Source organism: Protopterus annectens, chromosome 11.part0 (assembly GCF_019279795.1).
Source record: "Protopterus annectens isolate FY-2018-M chromosome 11.part0, PAN1.0, whole genome shotgun sequence".
Classification (NCBI taxonomy): domain Eukaryota; kingdom Metazoa; phylum Chordata; order Ceratodontiformes; family Protopteridae; genus Protopterus; species Protopterus annectens.
In genome coordinates, this window is record NC_056745.1 from 58,388,526 (window position 1) to 58,412,525 (window position 24,000).

The window sequence follows — 24,000 nt, forward strand, 5'->3', positions numbered from 1 at the left end:
ACAGTATGCATGTGCTCCATGTCTCTGTGTTTCATTATTATTCGTTCTGTATGCAGTCTGCATGTACTCCCTGTCTCTGTGTTTGATTAGTATTCCTTCTGTACACAGTCTGCATGTGCTCCCTGTCTCTGTGTTTGATTATAATTCCTTCTGTATGCAGTCTGCATGTACTCCCTGTCTCTGTGTTTGATTATTATTCCTTCTGTATGCAGTCTGCATGTACTCCTTGTCTCTGTGTTTATAATTCCTTCCATATGCAGTTTGCATGTACTCCTTGTCTCTGTGTTTGATTATTATTCCTTCTGTACACAGTCTGCATGTGGTCCATGTCTCTGTGTTTGATTATTATTCCTTCTGTATGCAGTCTGCATGTACTCCCTGTCTCTGTGTTTGATTACTATTCCTTCTGTACACATTCTGCATGTGCTCCCTGTCTCTGTGTTTGATTATAATTCCTTCTGTATGCAGTCTGCATGTGCTCCCTCTCTCTGTGTGTTTGATTAGTATTCCTTCTGTACACAGTCTGCATGTGCTCCCTGTCTCTGTGTTTGATTATAATTCCTTCTGTACACAGTTTGCATGTACTCCCTGTCTCTGTGTGGATTTTATCTTTGTGCTTTGGTTTTCTTCTCCCAGACTATCAGCTGTATAATACATGCCACTGGACATTTGATATTTTTTTTGGTTTAGGTTTTTTCATCTTACCATAGCTAATATTTAATTTTTAATAAACCATGAGCCAAAAAAAAATTGCTTTGATGGCTCACAGGTAAAATTAAGATAACTCTGTCTTTTTGGAGGAAGAGGAAGACTATTTCAGGACATTTCAGGACAGGGTTTACACATCATTGTATTTTTCTTATCTTCTCAGTTTATTGGGGAGATATTTTCTTAACTTTGAACATTAAACTTTAGAAACAACTTCTATTTCCTCTGATGAATGGAGCCATACTGAGGCAGACTGTGGATGAAATTGAATGTCCTCAGCTGTTGTTTGATCACAGGTAGTAATCACTGACCTGCTGTAATAGAGTCATGCCCCACTGTATTTATCCCCCACCCATTCTCTTGCTTCCTGCAGCCCCTCCATGCTTTAAAGTTACTATCAACCACTGCCCCAACACCCTCTGCTAATTATATGTACCAAGTCTGGGGTCACACAACAATGGCGGAAAGGCATAAACCCTTCCCTAGTATAACTTCAATGTTGTCAATATTTTTGCTGACAATATTATGCAGTTTAGATTATTCTAAATATCTATATTTTGATTATTCTAACTATATATATATATATATATATATATATATATATATATATATATGTATGTATATGTATGTATATGTATACACACACACACAAACACACAGATGTGTGTGTGTGTGTGTGTGTGTGTGTGTGTGTGTGTGCGTGTGTGTGTGTGTGTGTGTGTGTGTGTGTGTGTGTGTGTGTGTGTGTGTGTGTGTGTGTGAGGGTGTGTGTATGTGTGTCAGTTCCTTAACACTGCTTTCATCGACTACTATATCTACATACATATTCAGCAACAACAGGTTAATTGGTCTTTGTTCTAAGACATAAAAACTCTATTTTGGAAGGGGCATCTACTTACCCTGAAATTTGTATATATACTAACACTGGCATTGCGCAGCAGTGTTGTTAAGAGAACCTTCCTTACTTCTGATATTTCACAGTCTCTCTGTGTCCAATGTGCCAGGGCTGACTGATACGTTACTCAGTGAAAGTACACTCTCCAATTTCACACTGTATTTCACAAGAAGGGATGATTCATGTATGGTCTTAAAACATTCATGTGAACTCATCTTCCTCCTGAAATGCACTTTTGCATTTCTGCATTTTATGTGCAACATTTTGCTTTGGCTCAAAATGTCTTATTTAGTTTACCTATTAAACATATTGAAACCTTTCCTCTGGTCCTGTAATTGCTTCAGACGTGTCATAGACATTCTCCTACCATTAATACAGCCTTCAGTATTTCTTTTCTTTAACTAAGGAGCAGTGATACAATTATTATTGCTGGTGATTTCTTTCATCATCAGCTTATATTATGGGCATCACAGATGATTTCATATGTACACAGGTTTTGAAATTAAAAAAAAAAATGGGAACCAAACAAGTAGAACCAGCAGGATAAAAATCAACCAAAAATTACTCAAGTAAATCCTACTGAACTGAACAGTCAAATGACAACAGTAATACTTGTGATTCGACATCAGAGAGCAAAGCCACTCAGTGTTGAAAAATGGTTTAATAATCTCTTACTTAGCTCTTTAGTCCATCAAGGCAGACTTCATCAGAACAAACAGAATGAAACATTGCTCTGGTTTATATAGCATTCAAAATCAATTCATGTTAAATCACTTCCTGTTGAAATTGTCATATTACATCACTTCCTGTTAAAAATAAACTAATTTTTAAAATCCACTTACAAACACACTGCCAAACAATAAGATTCCAAAATGTATATAAATCTTGAGTAAAAATTCCTTTTGTTAGTGATATGTATGTATTAACTATTTATACTATGTTTAAAATGCATTATATTAATTAGAACAAATAGTAAACATTAGTCATAATCTGGCACTTCTCATTTTCAAAACTGCCCCTATAGATATGTTGTCTTTTAAACATGGAGGATTGGTAGCGTCCAATCTTAGTTAGCAATAAAGTTCATAATATTCAGTTTTAGTTTTCCATTGGACCCTCTTGGCTCAATGTGAGCATCTTCAAGTACAAAGAATCAAAATGTACTGTTTTCTCATGCCTTAGTATGTTTATACAAGGCATTAGTCTCGATCTGCCTTATTTTTAACATTACATAAATGCTCATACACTCACTTTTTAATAATATTTCAGTTTTCCCAACATAAAATAATGGGCAAATTTTACAAGGGATGTAAATAACTCTTCTACTCATACAAATGTAGAATGTTTTACTGTCCAATATATTGCTATTTTGCCAGCTTTGTAAGGGCTTTGTTTACAACTCCCACATTTATATGTCCTCAATGTGAATCTTCTAGAAATATGACACCGTTTTTATTTTTCAATAATTTCTTTCAAATTCTGACCCCTTTTAAATAGAAATACTGGGGGCTCTGAAAAGAATTTGCAATGTACTGGGTAATTTTGAAAATATGTCCCAGCATTTTAGCACTATTTTCTTAACTGTCTTAGAATGTCATGTACATTTCAATATAAGGGATTTACTAAACACGTCAACAGCACCTACTGTACAACATACATCCTCCTTGGCTTTGTTTTTACCTGTACCCAATAAAGGGGCAAATTTAGTACCCCAGACTGACCTTACTTCATTCATACACTGCTGGATAAGATCTTTAGGAAAACCTTGGTGCACAAAAAATTTTCTAAAGTTCTTAACTTCATTCTAAAAAATCCTAGTACTTTTATGTCATCTGGTCCACTGGAACCAACTGCCCTTTTACAATAGTCTTATTTGGTGATTGGGATCATCACTTGTATAATGTAAGACTGACCTTTTACAGTATTCTTATTTGGTGATTGGGATCATCACTTGTATAACGTAAGACTGACCTTTTACAGTATTCTTATTTGGTGATTGGGATCATCACTTGTGTAATGTAAGACTGACCTTTTACAGTATTCTTATTTGGTGATTGGGATCATCACTTGTATAACGTAAGACTACCCTTTTACAGTATTCTTATTTGGTGATTGGGATCATCACTTGTATAACGTAAGACTGCTCTTTTACAGTATTCTTATTTGGTGATTGGGATCATTACTTGTATAATGTAAGACTGCCCTTTTACAGTATTCTTATTTGGTGATTGGGATCATCACTTGTATAACGTAAGACTACCCTTTTACAGTATTCTTATTTGGTGATTGGGATCATCACTTGTATAATGTAAGACTGACCTTTTACAGTATTCTTATTTGGTGATTGGGATCATTACTTGTATAATGTAAGACTGCCCTTTTACAGTATTCTTATTTGGTGATTGGGATCATCACTTGTATAATGTAAGACAGTCCTTTTACAGTATTCTTATTTGGTGATTGGGATCATCACTTATATAACGTAAGACTGCTCTTTTACAGTATTCTTATTTGGTGATTGGGATCATCACTTGTATAATGTAAGACTGCCCTTTTACAGTATTCTTATTTGGTGATTGGGATCATCACTTGTGTAATGAAAGACTGACCTTTTACAGTATTCTTATTTGGTGATTGGGATCATTACTTGTATAATGTAAGACTGCCCTTTTACAGTATTCTTATTTGGTGATTGGGATCATCACTTGTATAATGTAAGACAGTCCTTTTACAGTATTCTTATTTGGTGATTGGGATCATTACTTGTATAACGTAATGTAAGACTGCCCGTTTACAGTATTCTTATTTGGTGATTGGGATCATCACTTGTATAACGTAAGACTACCCTTTTACAGTATTCTTATTTGGTGATTGGGATCATCACTTGTATAACGTAAGACTGCTCTTTTACAGTATTCTTATTTGGTGATTGGGATCATCACTTGTATAACGTAAGACTGCCCGTTTACAGTATTCTTATTTGGTAATTGGGATCATCACTTGTATAATGTAAGACTGTTCTTTTACAGTATTCTTATTTGGTGATTGGGATCATCACTTGTATAATGTAAGACAGTCCTTTTACAGTATTCTTATTTGGTGATTGGGATCATCACTTGTATAACGTAAGACTACCCTTTTACAGTATTCTTATTTGGTGATTGGGATCATCACTTGTATAATGTAAGTATGAGTTCAAAAAATGTCTTTTCTATATAATTTTGACTTAAAGGCCATAGGTGAACCTAAAAAAAGGTAGTAATCAATAAACTTTAACTAGATATCTCTAGTATCTACCCATAACACACAAATGTCAGCCAAAAATCAGGTGTAAAGACTACAATGTTTAAAAATGGTAAGTTTAATAGAAATGTTTCTTCCCATATCCTCAGTGCAATACAATATTCACATATATGAGGACACATACTACCCCCATAGCAACTCCACTTGTCTGCCTAAAAAAATCACCTTCAAAATAAATAATGTTATTCATAAACACTCACTTCATGCATTCCAGAACTAACTTCACCTCCTGTTATCATGAGACTTAAGATAGATGGATCCAGCAGGACTCTTCTTTAGTGGCTGCACCAGAAAGATAAAAGATTAATTTCTGCATTATTTAAATGTAACTCTTTTTTTAAGCATATTCACTTTACATAACTGCATTGAGATTGTAATTTAGAAGAGTGAACAAACTTTAGGAAAATCACTGAAAACTCTATAAAGACATTTAGGAATAATTCATTAAACTTAACTTCCTTACATGCGTCTGAAGCGTTTCTCCCTGGGTGTCCACTGAAAATAGGCTGCACCCCAGTCGGCCTTTCCCAGCAAACAAATGTTAAATAAATAAATAAATAAATATATGGTTCTGTTCTAAGTTTTTTGATCATTGGTTTCCGTTTTATTTGGTATCTAAGCCTAATATAAACACTTTCTGTTTATGTGATACCATGAGCCCTAAATGAAGATGAAATATTTCTGCTTTGCTGGCCTAAGTGCATTGTTAAGCACTCATGTTCTAGTGCCATTAATGAACCAGTGTGCTTCCTTGCAGGCTTCCATAAGCATCAGTTATGTTCATTTCAGTCTGTTCCAGATATCTACTGCTAAGGTAAACACATGTGAGCCTTCGTGTTAAGCTGAGTGTTTTAGAAAATAGCTACCATCTCTTTTCAGAAACACTGCTATTTTCTTAGGAAAAATTTGCATGCTTCCCATGGTAGGTTCCTAGCTATATATCAAGCTAACAATCACCAGGACCTTTATAAGTCTAGCTGTACAGCCCAAAATCAGTTGTGTCCCTATGGATTTATTAGAAGGGGCTATGTTAGTTAAGATGTTTCTAGAGTTTCTGTGTGTGTGTGTGTGTGGGAGGGTGTTAGTTTGGACATTATTGTCTACTTCTGTCTACCAGAAACATGGCGCCTGACCTGGGTTGAATTCCTATTACCCACCCTTTGCCACGGTTACACTTAAATAGGGTAAAGGGTACTCTTCTTCACATGGATAGGAAACCTGTCTCAGAACCTGGGAATCCTCTGAGACATATCTTTGTCTCACCAGCATGTCTTAATTATGTCACAAGCAAAATTTAAATAACTGGATCTAGTGGTTCTTATGCTGTTGATTTGCTGGATGTGAAAAAGTTCCAACAGAACTGGATCCAATGATGTCTTGCATGCCATACATAGACCATCTCTCAGTAACCTGTAGCAGACCAAGTATAAAAACAGAGCTTTACGGCAAACTGTATAGGCCAATGTGTTTATACCTTGGGTTCTCCTGGAAAAGAACATTTGTGGATGTTCAAGCTGTTGCTTGTGTCTTCAAGTGCATGCCAAGGGAGCATTATACTCAGTGATGGGTCTAAGGGCCAAATAAAGTGGCACTATGTCTTCCTTGCACTTGGATGTCATGTCCCTACTTAAAAGTTGAGTAACATAGAATGAATGTCTTACTGCCTTGGCCTTAGTAAAAGGCCAGATTACTGTCTACAGATGTTCCAGACCCTTGACTACGTGTTCACCTCTTAGGGATGTCTTATCAATACAATAATTAGCCTGGGTGGCAGTTTTCCCTAAAGGTACTATAACACATTTCTTGTCACTGAGTTTTGATCCATGTCTTTGGCACCAGTTATTTGTCTGTGTTAGACTCTCTTGTAAGATGTTTGCATCATGGGGGAATGGACCCTTGAGATTAGCCTTTAACTCTGAGACATCCATGCTAAATAGAGGTGGTCTAATAATAGAGCCCTGAGGTAACCCAATGGTGATTGTTCTCTTACTGGGAAGTGGTCTCACCAATCCTGACTTCCTGGGTCCTGTCTGTGAGCCAGTTGGCAATCCACAGAGTTATGTAGGGGTTTATTCCCAGTTTGGTGAGTTTGTCAACTATATCCAAGTGGGGAGTTGTACTGAATGCCTTATCCAGTTCCAGGTAGGTGGTACATACTGTTTTACCCACATCCATTGCTTTAGTGAACTAATGAAAGAACTCTACCAGATTTAGTAGGTATGGCATTCTCTTGACAAAGCCAAACTGGATTAGGTCCACTGTCTGAAGGCTGCCTATGTCTTTATTGATCATTTCTATGATAATTCACTCCATGGCTTTGCATTTTAGACTAGTTAAACTAATAGGGCTGTAGTTTCTGATGTCAGTTGATGGTCCACCTTTGTGAAGTGGGATAACTGCTGCAATCCCCCTTTCTGGTACAAAGCCTTTTTTCAGACTATATTGAAAAGTGACTCAAGTTGTCCTGATAGGTCATGTTTCAAGTTATTTAGAAGGCATCCTGGGATATTGTCTGGGCTCATTGAGGCTGTGTGTTTTTTTTTTTTGCCTTAGAGAGTACCACCAGGATCTGCTCCCTGTTAACAGCTTGGGGGATACTCTAGTAGGCATTTCATGGGGAGGAGGGAGGCAGGAGACTACTGAGGGGGTGAAGATTGAGCTGAATTTATCAGCCAGCAAATTTGTCATGTTACTCTGCTTAGTGAAGTTGGCACCATTGACCATCAGTTCGACACACTGATGTGTGTTGATTTTGAGGTTTTGGACATAGCGTAGAAGGCTTGTGTCTGTCTTTAGCTGGGGAGGCTATTGTGACCTTATAATTGGCTTTGTTTGACTTAAGTAAACCTCTTAGTTTTCTGTTTAGTTTAATTAGAGAGCTCCTATCATTATCAGAGTTGCTCTTCCTAATTTTAGCCATGGCTTATTCCATTTGTTATATACCCTATTAAGGTCAGGATTCCATCAGCGTGGTTGTCTTTTATGAATTTATTTTGGGCGTACTTGTAGTAGGTACAGCAGCCTCTATACAGCCATTTACTTGGTTGTACAGGGTATCTGTGAACACTTTTGCATAGGTTGCTGTGAACTCAGGGTTAGGTGGGGCACTGACTTTTGACAAACTATCACTTAATAAGATGTAGTTAATTTTGTAATAGTTCCTGTTACAGGGTTTGCTGGGGTTACCAAGCTGATTTTTATTTTGATGCGGGCAACTCTGTGGTCTGACCTCACCAGTGAGGGCATGACACTGGGAGGGGGCAGTGCTTTCCCATATTGGTGATGAACTGGGTACAGTATGTTTGAACCTCTGATGGGTATGTGCACTATCTGGCCAAGGGTATTTGTGTTAATAAAGTCCAGGAATCCTTGCACCTGTGAATATGAGGCAGTATATTTTTCTCAGTCTATAGAAGGGTAATTAAAGTCACCCATGAATAGAGTATTTGATTTAATGGTGAGTGTTTCCAGTAGGTCTAGATACGAGCTCTGGGATTCTAGGGACACAGATGGTGACCTATAGCTTGCTAGGATATGGTATGGGACTTTGTCTAAGGTGACTTGTACTTGGATAAACTCCATCGTATCATCCTTTTTAACCAATGTAGAGTTATGCCTGTTGCTAATGTAGATTGAGATTCCAACACCTTTTGTCCGTGTCTATGTAGCCGATGGTCTAAATGTGTGGAAGGCACTGAAGCCTTGCACTGCTGGAATATTTTCTGCAGATTTAAACTATGTCTTGGTAAAGCCACAAATGTCTATATTTTCCAGAGTAAGGAGAGTTTGCTGGGTGTGAAGTTTCTTGTTACGGCTCCTAGCACTGAGCAGTAACACCATACCTTTCAACCTCTTAGCACAAGAAATCTAGATAAACAAAAAATAAGACCTCAAAATATGGACAGTTTTTAATATTGCTGTTATATGCTTAGAAATTTGCTAGAATAAAATAATGTGTTTTTCTGAAGGATATGAAGTCTGAAACTTAAATTAATGCCATTATTGAGTGATTTCACTCCTCACTAATTTACCATAAAACCACAAATTTTATGAGAAACAGACCAAAAATATGAGGCAAAAATCTGGACAGTTGAGAGTTAGGAGCACCTTTAGGTTACTTTGGGTTTTATTTGCTATGTTGGTAGATGTATCTATTTGCTATTACCTAAAAAGGCTTTAAAGAGGTGTATAAAGTTTTAGTCAATATTCAAAAGTCTAGGGGAGACAGATACAGACCATTCTTTGCAAAGCAATGCGGTTTGTCAACCACATTCACTTGCGCTGACAAATATTACATCCCTCCCTGGAAAGACACCAGAAACTAAGCCAATTATTGAAGCCAATCATCTTTTATTCATAGTCTGGAATCATCCTTGGTGAAGGGTAGAATGCTGCTCAGTGCAAGGCATATACCTACCCAAAACACATATTCAGAAAGCCCAACAATGTCTCTCTCCATGTAGACCAGGGAAGTATGCCTCAAGTCATTGACACCCACATGGACTGTGATAGAACCATACTGGTACCAGTGGTGTAGTGATGTGAGTGTGTGCACAACGTGGTAGATCCTGGGTCCATATAAGCAGCTAACAATAGATTGCCCATACATGTCAAGCAGAGTGCCTCTTTGGTCCTCTTCAAAAAGAACCTTGATGATTGGATGGGAGAAAGGAAATTCATCCCGGGGATCATGTCAGTCACCCTGCTAGACAAGGGTCCAGGGAAGTAAACAGTGTGGGAAGAAATAGCCAGGGAATTGTTATGGCTAGGCTTGTATAGGCCCTAGGGCTGATAGCCTAGTACCAACCTATGAACCATGATTTTCTCCTTCTTTACATCTCTAAGCTATGGGACACCATCCCCACATAAGTAAAAATGACTAACACACTTCCAAGTTATAACATCAAGCTCAAACAATATCTTACCCAGTACTGGTCATGCTCATGTTCATCACCAGATTGAGACCTCTGGTGAAAGCTTATCACAAACTTTTTGCCTTCCTCTACTTGGATCATTACAACCTTCCTGCACATAAATTAATGCATCCCTTTTCACCCCCTATAAATAACACTACTCATCTTGCACTTTTCCTAACTGCCCCCATCCACTGCTCTACCCCTCTCATGCATCTCCTCTATACGTAAGTCATGAACCTTCTAGATATACCAGTTTAGAACAGGCAGCCTTAATAAAACTAATCCTACACAATGCTGTCTCAGTCATATGCTATTACCACTATCCTCCTGTACAATACTAGTATCTTACATTCCCTCCTACAACATTTTATAACTTATATCTGTTGAACTCTTTACAAAACTTTAAAATACTAAAATCTCCTTTCTTACATAATTTTATAAGCTAACTCCATTATGTATTTTGAATTCCTTGCAAACTTTCTTTACTGAAATGAAGGAACACAAACTTCTTTACAATAATGTTTCCCTTCTGCAGTATCAATCTATTTACTTCTGCAACATTTTACAGCTGGAACAACCGTATAAACTTATAATTGTTGATGTAAATACTTTACTGTATATACCCACCTTGTAATTATGTTTGTTGTCTCATGAGAAATGTAACTTTGTTTTCCTGAAAACTGTTTGAAATTCACTTGTTAATATAAATGTACTGTGGTGGAGCTTTTCTCCCTGGGCCTCTGCTGAAAATGGGCTCTGCCCAGTTGCACTTTCCCAGTCAACAAAGATAAAAAAATAATCTGGTGAGGGGGGTCTATGTGTTGTACAATAGTGTCCCCTATGACAAGAGTCCTGGGTAATGTGTTTGCTTGCTTATGGGCTTTGCTCTTGTGTCTGTACTTGGTGTAGGCATTTGTGTAGTGTTTGTTGCGGCTTTTGTTGAGTACTGTGGAGATTGATAGTGATGCACTTTACAGTTTATAAGCTTAAGAGGTCTTTCGTGTTTGGGAAGGTTGCTTTAAATTGCCTCAGCATAAGTTGATATATGTGTGGTAGTTATAGAGGGGGTGGGGTCTTGACAACCTTGATGGTATGCAAGATTTTTGCCTCCAGTGAAATTGTGGATGTGCATCTCTCACATACCATGCTTGTTTCTTTAAGGATTAAATGATTTCCTGTGAATATGAGACAATTGCTACATTGTCATCAGGATGCCCATATGTAGCAAGCTGGCTACAGAGATATTTGAAAATTGCATACCCATGTTGTCCAAGCCTGTATTTGGGTGGACTGCGTTATACAGAGGTCTCCTTCGTGGTCTCTGGGGTTTAGCACTAGATTAGACTAGGATAGACTGTGCTAAGATTTGCTTGTACTGTTGTTTAATGTAAAAACTAGCTACTCTGAGCTTGTCTCTGAGCAGTGGCTTTGTTTTAGCCACACTAAGTTACAGGTTTCAGTTCTAAGAGTGGTTTTATAGACACTGTTAACCTCTTGATGTAAAAATGCCAGAGAAAGAGTATAACGCTGCAACAAAACAACTTAAACAAACTACCTTGACAAGGCAATTTCAAGTATTATAAACCTTTATAATGGTGGTGGTGCTGCGGTAGCGTTGTCACCTCACAGTAAGACGTTGTCCTGTTTGATTCTCAGCTAGAGCATCTTCTGTGTGGAGACATGCGTGAATGGGCGTACCTTCGTTGAAGGTTGTGCGTCAGGGCTGGCAACTCAGCACGTAAAAATCTACTGCCAATCATTAGTGGACTGGAGTTCCGCTGTGGCCACCCCTAACCGGGAGAAGCCGAAAGACACAACGACATAATGATTTAAAGGCATTTTCAACAAATAATGCAAAAATAAAGCATTAGCACTCTAAATAGTTAACTGAAGTACAAAACAATAAAACAAATTTCTTATTTGCCAAGGAGGGAGCAAGATTAACTCAGGACACCTGCAGAGTGTATCAAGAGTGCCAAGCAGATGGGAGCTCTGGGAAAATGAACAGGGTCAGTTTGTAGTAAGGGAGGTTTACTCAAGAGAAATACTGGTTTGCTAGGTGGGCACTTAGTGCTAAGGATATATGGAAAACATTGGGTGAGGAAGTACTTAAAAAATGTACACAATGGACAATAGCAGTGAAAGATGGGAGGGAAGAACTTTGGAAGTCAGAGTGCAATAAGGGGTGGAAGCCAGAGACACAGTCTTTTAAAACTGCAACAAAATAAGTTTGGGAGGGTTAGGGAAAAAATTCAAACAGGAGCTCCAGTCCTATGGTTAGAATTTCAGAAAATTTTAGCTTAATGTCTCAGTGGTGGAAGGGGCAAACTGAAAGGAAGAGAAAAATAGTTGCAAAGTAAACAGAAAGGCACTCGAATACAACTTTAAGCAGGTATACAGAGCTATAAAAGTCCTGAAGCACAAATCCTGGAATAGAATTCAAAGTACTGCCACTGCTGCAATCCCACCATATACTAAGGCACCAGACTATGCAGAAATTTACCAGGAACCTGTTTATGGAAAAATGTTTTAATAAATGATTAAATGAGGCTCAGATCTGGCTTTAGATCACAGTCCTACAACAAATGTGAATGAAGCTACAAGACTGAGGCCCCAGACTGGGTTCAAAAATGTCTGACATATAAAGCCATGTCCAACCCAGAATTAATGGACATGCTTCACCTCAGGAAATCCAAATCCCTTAGAGCTACACGCTCCAGAGACTTGAACCTCAACACAAAAATAAATAGGACATGCTGGAGGGACAGATTCATATCCCAGAGGCTCCTCTCACTCTGGAACAAAATCACAATCCATGTTAGGCAGACCCTCTCACTGACCCTCTTCAAGAGAAATCTTGACGAGTGGATGGGAGATCGTAAGTTTACCCCTGGGATCTCTTCTGTGTCCCTGCTTGACAGAGGCACAGTAAACTAACCTTAAAAGGGCTACCTTCTGTGACTTACTATACAGAGGCACAGTCAACTAATCTAAAAGGGTGGCAAAAGCCAAACACACTCTGGCTAGGCTTATAAATGCCCTAGGGCAGATAGCCTTGTATCAACCTATGAAAAGCTACTGTTAACGTAGATGGGCAGCATAATGTATAAACAACGTTAACATTTTGCAGTAATCCCCAGTCTCCCCACAACTGCAAATGAGGCTACAAGTCTAAGGCCCCAGACCAAACTAAAAAAAAATGTTTTGAATAAAACATGGACAAAAATCAGAAGTACAAACAGGTATAACCACATAGGTCACTATACGTGCAACTTAAAATACTTAAGAATTTAGCTTTTTTTCTCCCTTTTGAAGAAAAGCTTGTATCTTACTCTTTGAGGGCTTCCATGCCTTTTGGACTGTTGAAGAAATACCTAAGTAGGCTCATACATACTTATTTGGCTAATGATCCCAGGAGTTATAAAGCCTAGCCATGTTTTCCAAATGTGAGAATCAAGCCCTGAATTTTGTATTTGTATGGTAAGCTTCTTAACTATTACATCACTTCCAACACATACTATGGTAAACCTAAACACACATATGCCTCAGTAAAGGGACCTTTGAAGATCTTTGTATAGAATGTTAGGGGATTCTTAATCAATTGGCAGTGGGGTCTTTGTGGATATATATTATGATGTTATAACCTCCTACAAACATTTTTTACCCACAAGGGTTATGATATGCTGGTATTCCCTGCCTCATTCAAATAGTTTAGTCACAGCTGAGCTTGTCCTTTCCTAAATCATTCCTGGACTCTCCTGTCACATATTTTGTCTTCTTCAATGCAGTGCTCTGTTGAATCTTTTGAGTGATATTGTCCCCACCACTCCAAGATATTCTAAATTACCCCATCCACTCCTTCATTGCTATATGTTGTTTGGATTGACTCTTCCTTGTTCTAGGTTGCTAGAGTTACATTTTTTCTTTTGATAGGATTTCTGGGATAACATTTTTGTCCTTCTCTCCTTCTTTATAGATTTGTTAATGAGGCAATCATGCTGGTCCACACACCCTTGCAAGACATGACATCAGCCCCAAGGTAAAGTTAGAAACAACAACTTATAATACAAATTATAATACATCGACGAACATGAACCGGTACAGTAACAATACAGTGTTAAAGTCTGTTACAATATTGAGAGGTACATATAGAAACAGTAACGCAACATTAGGAAACAGTCTTCAAGCTGTTTACACTGCTTCTGCTGCCTTATTTCCCAAACGAATCCTATCGCTTCTGACTGATGTGACCACTCATCACATTCTGCTGCATCCAGCCCTACCTGACTGTCTTTTTTTGTTTTTCAGAAAGTCTACTTTTCATCCATACATGGCCTCTTTATCATAACCCTAGAGTTGCAATCTCTTGATAACCTACAGCACTTGCACATCTGCGCTGTACCACTCGTGTCATTCTCAAACACCTGCTCTGTACTAGTCAAGTCATCCTCAAACACCTGCTCTGTACCACTCCAGTTACCCTCAAACACATGCTCTGTACCAATCCTGTCCTCCTCAAACACCTGCTCTGTACCACTCCAGTCACCCTCAAACACCTGCTCTGCACCACTCCTGTCATCCTCAAACACCTGCTCTGTATCACTCCTATCATCCTCAAACATCTGCTCTGTACCAGTTCTGTCATCCTCAAACACCTGCTCTGTTCCACACCTGTCATCCTCAAACACCTGCTTTGTACCACTCCTATCATACTCAAACATCTGCTATTTACCAGTGCTGTCATCCTCAGACAACTGCTCTGTATCACTTCTGTCATCCGTAAACACCTGCTTTACACCACTCCTGTCATCCTCAAACACCTGCTCTGTACCACACCTGTCATACTCAAACACCTGCTCTGTACCAGTCCTGTCATTGTCAAACACCTGCTCTGTACCACTCCTGTCATCCGTAAAAACCTGCTTTGCACCACTCCTGTCATCCTCAAACATCTGCTCTGTACCAGTCCTGTCATCCTCAGACAACTGCTCTGTATCACTCCTGTCATCCGTAAATACCTGCTTTGCACCACTCCTGTCATTGTCAAACATCTGCTCTGTACCAGTCCTGTCATCCTCAGACAACTGCTCTGTATCACTCCTGTCATCCATAAAAACCTGCTTTGCACCACTCCTGTCATCCTCAAACACCTGCTCTGTACCACACCTGTCATACTCAAACATCTGCTCTGTACCAGTCCTGTCATTGTCAAAAACCTGCTCTGTACCACTCCTTCATCCTCAAACACCTGCTCTGTACCAGTTCTATCATCCTCAGACATCTTATCTGTGCCACTCCGGTCATCTTCAGACACCTGCTCTGTACCACACCCATCTTCAAGCACCTGCACTGTACCAATCCTGTCCTCCTCAAACACCTGCGGTCTACCAGTCCTGTCATCTTCAAACACCTGCTCTGTACCAGTCCTGTCATCCTCAGACATCTGCTCTGTACCACTCCTGTCACCTGCAAAGACCTGGTCTGTACCTCTCTTGTCATCCTTAAGCAACTGCTCTATTCTACTGCATTTATCCTCAAACACCTGCTGTGTACCTCTCCTGTCATCTTCAAACACCTGGTCTATTCCACTCCTGTTATCCTCAAACACCTGCTGTGTACCAGTCCTTTCATTCTCAAACACCTGCTCTGTACCACCACTATCATCCTCAAACACCTGTCCTGTACCTCTCCTGTCATCCTGAAACACCTATGGTGTACCACTCCTGTCATCCTCAGAAACCCTGCTCTGCAGTTGTCCCTCCTCATGCATATGGACCTTTTGCCATGGGGTCTTTAGCTCTCTAGGCATGCCACCTCACTTACTAATTTGTCTAGACTCTAGTATGTTCCACAGCCCCTTATATACCCTAGTTTCTGAGCCTTACTTCAATGGCATAATCATTACAGCTAACACATCTTGCTCCTTTCTGCTCCTTTCTTCACTTGATATTTCCTGCATTTCTATTTTTCTTGCTTCCTTTCTAATGCTTCTGTCCCATACTTTCTTATGTATTCAACTTACTGGTCTCCCCTACTGGACCCCTGAGTTATTTGATTTCTATAGCTGTAGTTATCCATTTTTCTTATTTACTCTGGGCATAGTTGTTACTACAGGTAAATACTGTCTGAATGTTGATAAACACTGGTGGTTGCAGATTTCTGGGCTATATTCTACAACCCTCTGAGATTTACCTCTACCTCTCCTTCCATATCACCTGATGTATTCATGCGGTCTGTCTGACACATTCTGACAAAGCTGCACTGGCATCACAGTGATATCTGATGCTGGACAGCCCTTGCCTTTCAACTGCTGTACATATAGCTATACTTTCTATCAGACTATTTATCTGAAATATTTATTTGGCTCCCATAACACTAAACTCTTTGCTATGACCATCAGGATTGTATACCGAAATGGTTTATTTATTTTTTTCCTCCTGACCCAAATGACTAGGACAGTGGGATAGATGTTAGAACAATGGTTGCTACTGTCATCTACCAGGGATTAGGGTATTGAGCTGATGCTTCTAGAACATTCTTTTTTTGGCTGGAAAACATGAGGTAATGCATGTATGCTAGTCCCAAGGTAAGTGCAAGCTTCCATATACCTGCAGTTTCACCCAGTGTGCATGTTAACTTCATCTTGATCTCCTGCTTCTACAGTACCTAGTTATTAGTGCTATAACTCTATTCCTTCTCCCACATGGACTTTTACAGCAGTAATCCATGAGCAGCCTCCCATACCCCTTCTAGTAAGAGCAGCCTAGCATCGGCCACACATTCCCATCCTCCCCCAACCAGGCCCTCCACTGCCTGGTCCACTTCTGAAATCAGGTAATCCAAGCTGTAGTTAAGCCAAGGAACAGGATTTGATTTGTATGTTTGGTCGCTGTCTTGTTATTCGTTAGGCATATACTAGTTTACAGACTGGTTGCCTAGTATTTAGCTGCAGTGCAGCTTTTTTTCTGCAGACAGCTGAAGTTTCAAACTGCCATAGGGCAAATTGCCAAGTGCAGATTGGCGCACTTCATAAATTCCATCCCATCAGTCCTTGCAGTTTATAACTCATCTCTACAATCCAAGTTTCCTCTTTTCTTTTAGTAAATCATTTTTCTAAATCTCTTCCGTTAATAGGAGAATAAAATTATATGTAACTATATTAAGCAGACAGGCAAATGCACATATGTTTTAAAACAACAAATGAAATCTGCCCATTTCTCTTTAGTTTCATTGCTTCATGCCTTAAATGTGTATTCTTGAAATAGTCTTTTGAAAATGAGTTGCTGATGTTACAGATACTACTTATGCATTTGGGTTAAACTCTTCCCCGTTGATGTGTTAGTGTCTTCTTTTATTACACCTGGCCCACATCTACTCTTTCTAAAGTCTGGTGGGTTTGACATTGCATGAACTGATTCCGCAGATATGCTCTTTTGAAAAATATTGTTTTACAGTTAGTCCATCTGGTAGCCCACTGCTACTTGAAGCTATGACCATCTGTATTCAGTTTCAAAAGTTCAACATTATTGCATCCTGAATGGGACATGATAAGGCTTTCATAGAAAACTCCCCAAGATGGACCCTATAATGACTCTCTATTTTATATGACTAGAAAACATGTGTTTTATTTAATGTTTGGCATAAACTAATTCCTGTCCAAAAATATATCATCTTTTCCTCTTCCAAGAAATTTACTCTCAAGTCAAAGTTTATTTACCCTCTCGTTATGGGCTAGGGTCAGTATAAACTACACTTCTGAACCACATAGTTGTTTTTTCGATTTTTTTTTGTGAATGAGACTGCTTGCCTTCTTAATTTCTTTTACCCTTTTATATAATATATTTTATTTTTCTCCATAAGTAAATTGAATCATTGCCTAACCAATCCCTATTCACTTAACACTGGAAAAATAAGTTTATATCTCTAGATATTCTCTACCAAAATACAAATGAATGTAAGAGAAAAATGCAAAAAATGTTTTTCTTTTAAGCTCCTGCATTCATTTTTATGTGACAGTAATACAAAAGTGTATTGCCTCAATGACTGGCCCAATGCCAGAACATAATGTGATTTTCGGCTGCCTCTTCTGCAGTAGTCTCTTGTACTCTAATCATTTCAGTAATATTTTTAATGAATCTCTAATGTCTCTGCATAAAACATTTCCAAAGTGCTGCATTAAACATTTTGTTTTCTTAAAAATGTAATTAATAAAAGCAAATGGTTCATTGGCAGCTAAGCAATCTGAAACTCTTCATTCGCAAGAGAATGATGCCGGTATTACTGTTCTACAAAACTATTCTCATTAAAGAGTCACAAACTGCTAAACCTAATTCAGTGGGATTAATAAGGGTTACTGGCTATGGCACAAATCTTAGAAAACCTGCCTCTGAAGAGCTGTTCTCATTATGTGTATACTGTGATAAATTAACTGTACCTGCCTTCCTATGTCCTCATGAAAGCATCTTGGAAAGAATTAGAGAACATGGTTAGAATGCTATGTTTGTCACATGCCCATCAGCTTCACTATGTTTACACACCATAAAATCCTGTTTCTCCTTAAAGTCTACCTTGTAACAAACAGATTGTGGTACTTTGCTAGCAATGGTTCCTCAAGCTTTTCACTGAAACTTAAACTGAACTAGGGAGTAATACTAGTATGTATCCAAATGAACAGTATAATGAACCATTTTAAGTATGGCAAAACAATCTTTAAAAGTCCGAATAGACTGATTTGACAAGCATCTGTTAAACGGTGTTATTAGCAGGAGAAATGAAGCAGTTTACAATACATCAGAAGACAGCTTCATGATAGTCGATCATTTCTTCGGACGTCTTTGACTTAGATTTAACAATAAAAAAAAAAATCTGCTTTCCAAGTAGGGAAAAACTGGTTGCCTTCATTAGGGCAGAAGTTATTGTTTTTCAGGTAGCAAAGTACCACATCCAATCCTTCTTTTCTCTCTGCTCTGATTTATGTGTATATGCCAGATTAATCTCGTAAACTGAGATTAACAGTTGAGCACTGTGTGACTGCATAGTGCTAACTTCCAAGGAGTTCATTAAGCAAGGAGTTAAATAGCTAAGTAATTATATACTAGGCAGTCCCTTGCAACCCCCCCAAATCCTGTGCAAGGCCACTGTGCATGATAATTAGCATTGCTATATGTCCAGGAATCCCAGCTTAACTCGTCTCTCTGCTTTTATCATTCTTTCTTATGCCACAAATCTTGACCCCAGCTCCTTTCGCTAATTAGGTCTTGTTTGTATGTCTGCTTTAGATGCAGTACCTGTTATACCACTTCAGCACTTCTCTTCCGACATGAAGCTGATAGTAAAGGAAGAGCTTTTTTTTTATCTTGGTCAGCTGTCCTCCATATAAAAACATTTAGAATGTCTCCTTTTATGAGCACCAGACATGAGGGTCCCTTTTCAGGGATAAACAGATAGGACTGTTTTACTAAATCTCTTGTTCAGTCATACAATCAGTAAGTGAGACTGAGAGAATGAATCCCAGGACTATATAAAGTAAAGGTTTCAATCAATTTTACTGAATGCCAGACAGCTTGAAATTGCAATTAAAAATCTGACAAAAGAGTATGCCTAAAATTCAAAAGGATTCTCACTGCATGCACAGATTGACAGTCTCAGGTATGTAAAATCATGTGAAAGCCAGAAAATGAAACTTGGAAACAGCTATGACCACAATGAGAAAGACCTCATAATCATCTCATTAGCATATCTCTGAATCACCCTTGTTTGACACTAGCCTTGCAGACTTGATGGTGGTAGTCTTTTCCAAGGTGATGCATGCATCATGTTGGAAAGGCAAATTCTACACTCACACATGCAGAGTCACAGACCCCCCCCACACACACACACACAAATGCATATGCACACATGCACACACATAAACACATTTGCATACATGCACACAAATTCATACCCTAAATTCCCGGTCAAGCCCACACTGTGAACATTCAGACACACATACATACACCTATTGATTCATGACAGCATACACTGAGAAAAAGCAGAAATTCATCAGGTAGCTCAGAAAGAATCCACCATCAATCAAAATAAAGTTCTGGTTTATTTTTATTGACGGTGGATTCTTTCTGAACTACCTGGTGGATTTCTGCTTTCTGGTTTTGATTTTTACATTCATTTGGGCATTTTTTAAGTACACATTGAGAGAAGAAGACATTTTTATGGGGGAGGGGAAGTAAATGGCTATTGAGCATTAGCTGTTTCACCAGATTGCTGCATTAACATGTGGTTGGACAAGAGGGACCACCCTCTTTACTAAGACCTCAGTGGTAGGGTAGTCTAAGAATTGGAAAGGCTTACTAGTAGTAGAAAAATGGCCATGATAAGGCTTCCTACTCACAATAAGCCTTTCTGAACCCCAGGGGTATGTTTTTGTGGAACATTATTGGCAACAACTAAGTCTGTAATTACTCTGGCACACTTAGCGTTATATTGCTTCTAAAGTACTTTTAACAGAATGCAAAAAATTCTACAACATCTTCAGATTGTATGATGAAACTGAAACATTTTGCATATAAAGTAACACAACCTGAATGAGGAATATAGTAACTGACAGCTAATACATTCCCCCAGATTCTGCAAGCTCTGCATGGAGTGCAGGAATAGTGCAAGAGCTGCTGCACCCTATATGGCCAATGAGCGATCCAGGAACACGCTCCCAGGACATGCGTGAGCACTCCTACACTATTCCTGCATGGACACCACTGCTATATGCTAATTACCCCATTTGCTGATGAAAACCATGCAAATGAGGTGAATTAGCAATCCAGGAAGCAGGCAGGTCTCTGTGCAGGAATAGTGTAACCTGCAGAAATGTATTCGGTTACTAACCGAATACATTTCTGCAAGTTACAAAACGGAGGTTTGACAGCTCCAAAGAAAGCATGTATTCAATTTAGTAGGCACGCCTATGGCCATTGGCATGAGAAATAGTTGCAAAATTATAAAAAAATAACTTTTAGTTTTTTTTGGCCAATTCCTGCCGTTTAAGCATAGGGCCGTGGTGCACAAATGAGATCGGCCCAAAAATAAGACAAAAAGTTGGAAATAAGCTTTTAAACCCAAATCAGCATTTTTCCATGATAGTCAATGGCATGCATAAGACAACAATACCAGGGAATAGTGGTTGCTAAGGGGGAAGGCTCAATATGAGTGTGGTAACTATGAATTAGCATTCTGTTTTATGCAAATGAGGGGACTGATACCGAATCACAGATTTCCTGTCAGTGTTAGCTTGCACTCAACCATGTAGGTGCAGCAACACCATGGTATAAGTATAAGAGGTAGATGACCTTATAAGGGGGAGTGTCATGCATGCTGTAAGCTTATTGGAGCTCTGTGGCTCATGTTTGCCCTTAGCTAAGCACAGCTAAGGAAGTGGGTGTGTCTGAGGCTGCCTAGCAGTGTTTACATTGCCTAAACGGGTGTGTGTACCATGCAGCGGGTTTTAAACAAACAAAAAAAAACCAGGAACTAGCAGCTCTGTTCACACCTGAGCACTGGCTATGTGTGCCGGGTCTCGGGGCTTAAACAGGAAGGCAATGAGAAGGGAAAACAGCAGTAGGAAGGCAATCAAGGAGAACTAGCATAGCTGGCAGGTGAAATGTATCAGAATCAGACAATTACACATGGAACAGCCTAGCACACTACTATAAACTATGCAAACACCTTCCACTCTTGTTTTTCCCACAAAATCTGCACAGACAAACAAATTTTACCTGACAAAACTAACAAAATGTTAGGGGCTGCTGTTGCTCTCATACATCAATATGTGGAAGAGGCTGAGGGTGGGGAGGATGTGAATAATGACAACCAACCCACAGTGCGGAGAAGGAGAAGAGTGTTACAGACCCAGGGTAACCTACCAGGGGCTACATGAGCTGGAGATAGTGGAGCGCTATAGGGTGGACAGGGACATTCTACAGCAAATTGTGAAGCTGTGACGGCCATGCCTCATACACAGAACCAACAGAGAGGAACCTATTCCCAGTGGATACCAAGGTATGTGTAGGCTTAAGAATACTAGCCACAGATATCTTCCAAAGGGCAAGTGGGGCTATCATGGGGATCTCACTGGCATCAGCATCCAGGGTACTACACCACTTCCTGGATGCCATGTCAGCACATGCCAGTGAGCACATATATTTCCTCAACACCCATGAGGCATTGACCAGCAATATGCATCTCTTCCACTAAATAGCAGACTACCCTGAGGTAGTGGGTGCTATAGACTGAATGCACATACACATCAAAGCACCACCTGATGAGTGGGGTAGGGTCTACATAAACTGCAAGGGCTTCCCCTCCATCAACTGTCAGGTCATGTGCGATGCCCAGGGTATTATCTTGAATGTGTGTGCTGGCAGCCATGGAAGCTTTCATGACTCCCACATCTGGCATATGACACAGCTGTACCAGTCATTTGCCAGTGGGGACATCCCATATGGCCACCTAGTGGGGGATGCTGGTTACTCACTGGAACCGTGGCTGATGACACCCATTGGAAATGCACACACACCTGAACAAGAACTCCATAATGAGGCACACGCATAAACCAGAATCATAATAGAGCAAGTGTTTGGGATGATCAAGTCATGGTTCCGCTGCCTGGACATATCCAGTGGATCTTTGCAGTACTCTCCACCTACATGTACTCAAATGTTCATAGTATGTGCCATGCTACAAACAATATGATCCTGTGGAAACAGCTGCAGCAGGAACAGCACGGGGCAAGGCCACACAGCCTCCCACCATTGCTAAGGCCGTCCCAGGTACAGAGGAACTCTGAGGAGGAACAACCTGAGCCTGCCTATGTAGGAAGAAGGAGGCATGCCCAGTTTGCCTAGGCTATGGCAAAAAGGCACCACATAGCGCATACACTAACAGGATAAGGACCCAGGGAATGACACCTCTCTCTGACTCACACATACAGTAAAAGGCATGCCAAACATGACATTCCCTGTGCTTTACCATGTACATGGAGTGTACTACGTGCATCTGACTTAGTCAGCCCTCCAGCACCATCCTCAATACTGGCACAGCCACAAGGTAAGTCACTCTTTTTATCAATTGCTGAATGGAGTAGTATGTTCTGATAGTTGTATCTATGGTATGAACCTGAGCATGCAAGGGAATCGGGTGGCTGAATGGGATGGCAGCAGATAGTAGACACCTATATGGGCAGCATGAAATCCATAACAAATATTGTTGTCAGCATGCTAGGCAGTACTAGACAAGGTGACAAATCCCACTCCAGTACATGTGGTGGCCCACATGTGTGTCCATAGGACACACACATGCATGTCAGTCAGGCTCACATACTCACATACTCAACACCGGCCTCAACCAGCAGGACAGGTGTAGATGACCATAAAGAAAGGCTGGGCTAAAGCCTCCAATTGATGGCAATGGTGAACAGCACCCCTCCATACCTATACATACATACTACAACAAGCCTGGCAGTTGTATGTTAGTTCTGAATGGTAAGAAGTCTGAAACTGAAATGTAGGTCAATAAAACCTAAGATCTGTACTCTACTGATATGCCTCCAGTCTGCATGATAGGTCAGAATACAAAATGAAATAGAAGCCAGAGTACCTGAAATACCAGTACAGTCATAGCAAATGTTTAAAGTCATCAGGTGTGCCCCCCCACACACAATCCTATGTAGAAATGCAGGAACATGTACATGTGGGTTTAATAACAGTGGAGCACAGATTACCTGAGCTGGCCCAATTTACAGGATAGATTGTTGCATGTTTACAATATGCAGGGGTCTATGTGTTGTGTGTTCAATATTGTCTGGAAGTGGTCAGCATGTAGGCATGGAGGGTCATGTCTCAGTGGCCTATGGCCAGTACTGTTGATGACAGGGCCATGTTCTGACAACTGCAGTGCCAACCACAATGTTTCTCAGCAATACCCATGTCAGCAGTAGTCCATACTCACTGCCCAGATGTCAATATCTGTCACCGTCTGAATGATGGGCATGCCATGAATGTGGGCCCAGACATACACAAAGTACACAGGTGGAAGTACCCTAGACAGAGTACATAAAATGTAACTGTTAGCTGCACACACCTTTGGAATTGTACATACAGGTTAGCAGCACATTAGTTATCCGTGCAGTAT